The sequence below is a fragment of the Ursus arctos genome, unplaced genomic scaffold (genome assembly GCF_023065955.2).
Source record: "Ursus arctos isolate Adak ecotype North America unplaced genomic scaffold, UrsArc2.0 scaffold_14, whole genome shotgun sequence".
In the NCBI taxonomy this organism is placed as follows: Eukaryota; Metazoa; Chordata; class Mammalia; order Carnivora; family Ursidae; genus Ursus; species Ursus arctos.
The window spans coordinates 23,504,911-23,511,439 of NW_026622808.1; the positions used below are offsets into that span (position 1 = coordinate 23,504,911).

Sequence of the window (6,529 nt, forward strand, 5' to 3'; positions counted from 1 at the left end):
GCTGCTTTTGGGTTCCTAAGTCTGGCTGGGGGACTCATGCTTCACTGTTTCCTGCTGTTCTGTCTGGGAACAGAGCTTGGGTCTCCATCATCAACCACCTACAGAGGAATTCAGAATTCCACTCGGTGACATTCATCTTACAGACCCCACCTAGGTGAGTCTGAGAGTTCAACAGGTGTTTCAGAAATGGATCAGAGAGAATGGAACCTGAGAACATTTCCCTGAAGTTACCTGAGAGCCTAACCAGCCTGTCCCAGAGCCAAGAGATTGTATGTTTGTTTGCTGGGTTGATTACAAAGGTTAAAAATAATTCATTTAAGAAAGGAAACATGAGAGACTACAGACTCTGGGAATCAAACTGGGGATTTTAGAGGGGGTGGGGGATGGGCTAGCCCAGTGAAGGGTAGTAAGGAGGGCACATATTGCATGGAGCACTGGGTGTTATACGCAAACAATGAATCATGGAACACTACAAAAACTAAGGATGTACTGTAGCAGTTCAATAAAATCTCAAAGGAATTAGAAAAAAAAAAGGGGGTGGCTGATGTTGGCAGCTTTACAAAGACATGCTGTAACACTGGTAAGTAAATAAACTTACATAATCCATAAAAATATTTCATTTAATATATTTTAAAAGAAGTGTTCATTGGACTCAGCAATACAGGGATCACAGTACGTGATGGGAATGGAAGTCCAGTTGGATGGGACAGAGGAAGGACTGGGGACATAAAGTGATTCCAGTGAAATTAGAACATATTCAAAGAGTTTTGCAGGTAAGAGGAGTAGGAAAACAGAGCATTAGGCTTGGAAGCGTGAGCACTGGAGCGAGGGTATTTAAAAAATTTTCGGATGGGGTGCACTTAGCTTACTCTGTATTTAGTAGAAGGATCCAGGTCCGTGGTGGTAAATAGTACCTTGTGACAGCAGTTTTTGAGACGTATATATCACAGTCGTCTCTCCCATTGGTATCCACCGGGGGGAAACTGTACTTAAGATGAATGAAGGGACATGCCAAGGAGCATTACTTTGCAACTATTTTAATACTAAGGAGGCCGAATATATTTTTGACTTCGTTAGCCATTTACTTCAGATATGCAAATTGTTTTTGCAAGTGCCTTGCTTTCATGCACTGGGATCTGTGTGTGTTTTGATTGTATTCTCATAAGCAAAGAATGGCGATTTTTTCACCAGGTTTGCTGTTGGCCACTTTTTCCATGTATTGTGTATAGATGTATGTGTAGGATCGAGCGAAAGCCTATGTGGTTTGAGTGGTTGAAATGATCAGTCGATGACATCATGTCCCCCTCATTACTTTGAAACACTGGAATTCTTCTGCATCCTTAGTAGTAAGAATTGCTTTTTACACATACTGCCATCTTATTGCATATCTAATTGTCCTTATTTCTACCATTTTGTGTTCTGAAATGAGATTTATTTAAAAAAAAATAATTTTATTATCTTTATATTGTATTATTACTATAGCATTACTTGAACTCCATGGGAATGAAGAGAAACAAAACCCACCAATCATACTACTCGTTATTCGTTAGAAAGTCCATTTTTCCTTCAAGTTTTTACATAACTAGTATTTTTGTAAAATAGTTAATTGTCACGATAGCACAGAAACAATTTGCATTCTGTGTTTACTTCCATTTCAATGGCTGTGTAATACTCCATTAAGTGGCTCAATGATATCATAGTTTACTTCAATATTGCCTCTTTGTAGGACATTTAAATGTTACAGTCTTTTGATACTATGAACAACCCAGGTAACATTTTTGGGCATGTGAGTTTTTCCTCCTCTGGGACTCACCTATTGCAAAGTATGACTCCTTTTTTTATTCATAATAATATTTTTATTATATTATGTTATTCACCATACAGTACATCTCCTGAGATTTCTTTAAGTAGCAATCACCTCCTGTTGTTATGTGAAACATGTTCTTTCCTATTCAACTAAAGATCCCCTGCATCTTTTTCATAAACATGATTGAGTCCATTTGTGGTCACGTACGATCAAACTATAATGAGCTACTGCTTCCTGCACTCTGTATTAAAAATTACATTTTCCTGTTCTTTTATTCCCAAGCTTTTAGCCATTTCTTCCTGAATTAGAGACCCATGTTGATGTGATTGTTGCTATTGTATATCTTTTCTATAAAGTGTTAGTATTAGATTATGGTTCAGTTTTGTTGACGACAGTTATTTGAATCCACCACATTTAACATGAGTTTCTTTTCCCCACCATTCTTTCTATGTAATGGATTTTCATTTCCTTAAAACTTGTTTCTATAAAAATGCACACCTTTGTGAACATAAAGATGTGAACAAAGCAGATGAGGGAAATAACTGCTCATATGACACCAGGTCTTCAAGGATAAATCATATACAGGAGGAGATAATGCTAAGTGAAATAAGTCAAGCAGAGAAAGATAATTATCATATGGTTTCACTCATTTATGGAACATAAGAAGTAGGAAGATCGGTAGGAGAAGAAAGGGAAGAATGAAGGGTGGTAAACAGAAGGGGGAATGAACCATGAGAGACTGTGGACTCTGGGAAACAAACTGAGGGCTTCAGAGGGGAGCGGGTGGGGGAATGGGATAGGCCGGTGATGGGTATTAAGGAGGGCACGTATTGCATGGAGTGCTGGGTGTTATATGCAAATAATGAATCATCGAACTTTACATAAAAAACTAGGGATATACTGTACGGTGACTAACATAACATAATAGAAAATATTATTAAAAAAGAAAGAAAGAAAGAAAGAGGATAGACCATCATGCAACATGTAAGATTTTACAGAGTATGATTTGGGAAGGTTTCTGCATGTCAGAGAAGGAACAGAGAAGCAGGACTGGTGTATATCCATTGGATTTTGTGTCAAACAAAGAGCAAACCCCAAAGCCCAAGGCAACAAAGGAATGAATGCCACCAAGGAAAGTCAGAGAAGAGCCAGTCTCATCCACTCTCTGGCCACATAAAAACAAGTGTGATCAAATAAACAGGGCATAGGGACAGGAATGACACTTAGATCAGGGGCCTGAGGTGGACCCCATGAGGAGGCCAGTGGAGCAGTCAGTACAGGCTCCTTGGATTCTGATGTAACATCAGCACCCACTCACTGCCTTTCCCCTCTGCAACTTGGTCTTCTGATGGACTCTTCATTCATACTGTTTTTCCACATGAACAGGCACCGGCTTCTGTTAAAACCACTTTTTTTTCCCCTTTACTGCAGTATATTCCAATTTTTTCATTGTCCATAGTAAGCGTGTGTTTATATTATGATCAAGTATGTGTGCACATGCAAACACACAAATCCGCATGCATGTACACACACACATACAAAGATGACTGAACAAAGAGAACAACCATTCATATACTAACAGGAAGGAACTATGCTCAACTTTTTACACATATGGACGCAATCTGTCGACCACCTGAGGAGGATGGTACCACTACCTCCACTATTCCAGCGAGAATAACATTTTAAAATGAATTGGTTGTCTCCCCAAATTCAAACAGCTAAGGTGTGGTAGATCTAAGGTTCAAAACTCATTCACTGATTCAAAAATTTTGCATTTAATATCATTTAGAAAAGTCTTTTACAATTTCATCTTGATAAATCCCCCCTATATTTGTGTGTTGTATATTTTCTGGGGTCAACTGTGGATTTGTTCCTTTTGCTCATATTTCTAGTGGATGTTCATACATTAAGGTGTCTTATAAACATAGCACTCCTTTCTCTTTTGGAGAAATTGCTTTTTGCTGTTTTATTAGTTATTCTTGGCATCAAGGGCATATACCTAGGGTTGAAATGCAGCCAGAAGCAGGGAAATTTTCTCATCATCACGGTATCTTGGGGACCACCTAGGCTTATTTGTCCTTTCTTCCCCCTCTTCCTTTTCTCTGTCTCCATTTAGGGTTTTTTGTTTTGTTTTGTTTTTTGTTTTACTTCTCTAAATACAAGACAAAATGGTCACATTAAAATTGAGCACCAAATTATGTGTTCATGGGATTCTTACCACCTGTAATTTGGGTACTTTTCTATATCATGAGGGTAATGATAATTTGATGTTGAGAGCTTAACTAGTATTACTTCTTTCCTAAATATTATTATTATTTTATAATAATTTTTTATTTTGTTATGTTAGTCACCATACAGTACATCCTTAGTTTTTGACGTAAAGTTCCATGATTCATTACTTGCCTATAACACCCAGTGCACCATGCAATATGTGCCCTCCTTAATACCCATCACCAGCCTATCCCAATCCCTCACCCCCTCCCCTCTGAAGCCCTCAGTTTATTTCCCAGAGTCCGTAGTCTCTCATGGTTCATTCCCCCTTCTGTTTACCCCCCTTCCTTCTTCCCTTCCTTCTCCTACTGATCTCCCTGCTATTTCTTATGTTCCATAAATGAATGAAACCATATGATAATTGTCTTTCTTTCCTAAATATTATAGCTGGGGGTGAGAAGTTCCTGGTAGGCAATGGTCCCAGAAGTCTGTAGTGTGCCAATATGGGACCATTAAAATAGATTCCAGGATGTAAACTAACACTTGGAAATAAGGAAGGGATCCATTTTTATTGAGGTGCAAGGAACATGATGTGAATGAAGGATTCCTTGTGTATTGAAGTCTCAGCTGCAGTGGGGAAGCCAACTCGTTCTTCAAGCTTCCCTGACACCACCTCTCATCATTCTCCTTCTTGAAGGTCTCCTGACCACATTGGCCCCATTTGAGTCCTGGATATCCAAAGAGAGTGCTTTCTCAGGGCCTTTGCACTGGATCTTTCTCCGACAGGGCACAGAAGTCACCAGATGACCTTACGTCTCCCATGAAGTCTTCTCTGATGTCTCACTGAAAATGTCACCTTCTGTTTAGGTCTTCCCAAACTCCCACGAAATAATACAACCCATGCAATTTCTTTTATGCTTCCCCCCCAAGTGGTAACTATAGCATTTCTGCCATGATACTAATGCCTAATTGTGTTAAAAATAATCATTTTCCCATAATTTCTAGTCATCATAACAACCACATGGGACCAGGCAATGGCACCTGCATTTCAGAATTTCTTCTTCTGGGATTATCAAATGATTCAGAGCTGCAGCCCCTCGTTTTGGGCTTTTCCTCTCCATGTATGTGATCACTGTGTTTGGAAACCTGCTCATCATCCTGGCCCTCAGCTCTGACTCCCACCTCCACACCCCCATGTACTTCTTCCTCACAAACCTGTCCTTTGTAGACATTTGTTTCACCTCTGCAATCATCCCAAAGATGCTGCTGAATATACAGACACAGAGCAAAGTTATAACCTATACAGGATGCATCAGCCAAATCTGTTTTTCCACACTCTTTGCAAGCTGGGACAACTTTCTTCTGGCTGTGATGGCCTATGACCGCTTTGTGGCCATCTGTCACCCCCTGCACTACACGGTCATCATGAACCCCCTCCTCTGTGGACTGCTGGTTCTGGTGTCCTGGATCATGAGTGTCCTGAATTCCTTGTTACAAAGCTTAATGGTGTTGCAGCTTTCCTTCTGTACAGAGGTGAAAATCCCCCACTTTTTCTGTGAACTCCATCAGATGATCCAACTTGCCTGTTCTGACACCTTTCTTAATGACACAGTGATGTACGTTTCAGCTGTGCTGCTGGCTGGTGGTCCTCTTGCTGGGATCCTTTACTCTTACTCTAAGATTATTTCCTCCATACATAGAATCTCATCAGCTCAGGGCAAGTATAAAGCATTTTCCACCTGTGCATCTCACCTCTCAGTTGTCTCCTTGTTTTATTGCACAGTCCTGGGAGTGTACCTTAGCTCTGCTGCTACCCAGAACTCCCACGCAGGTGCAGTGGCCTTGGTGATGTACACGGTGGTCTCACCCATGCTGAACCCCTTCATCTACAGCCTGAGGAACAGAGACATAAAGGAGGCTCTAATGAGATTCTTCAGGATGGCATCTATAAAAATGACAAGTGTCCTGGTGGTGAAGAAGTGCCCTTGACTGCAGGGCTCAAAGTCACGAATTTTGATCATTGTGAAATAGAATTTTCTCCTATGAATTTCCAAAAATGTCCATTTCTTAGAATTCAACTTCTATTTACAGTTTCAGAAAACTCTGTTTTCTAAGTTTTCTTCTCTGTCTGATATACATACAGTTTTTCCGTTTATCCATTTTCATACATTTCCACAGGTCTTCCCAACCTTGGAACAGAAATATTTGAAAATCTTCCTATCATTTACGGGACCACCTTGATTTCTCAAATATGATTTATTTTCAAAAGACATATATCATGCCACGTAAAATTTCCCTAGACTTCCTGAAGGAATAACCGTAGTTGTATTAGTCAGATTAATAAAACTGTACTTGGCGTCTAAGGACATTTATATAATTTCATCATACAGGAAAATACAAAACCACAGTTTTCACTTGGGTCTGTTGACATTCTTTTTTACTCCTTAATTGTTCTTCTGGAGGATGTAGACTTTATCATCGTCGCCTTTAAGCCTCAGCCAATGGATAGCC

At 39.8% G+C, this 6,529-nt stretch overlaps 1 pseudogene; it reads left to right on the forward strand.

The window, feature by feature from the left end:
* The first annotated feature begins 5,039 nt into the window (after positions 1-5,039).
* Positions 5,040-6,007, forward strand: LOC125280942 (olfactory receptor 7A10-like; annotated as a pseudogene).
* Positions 6,008-6,529: the final 522 nt, after the last annotated feature.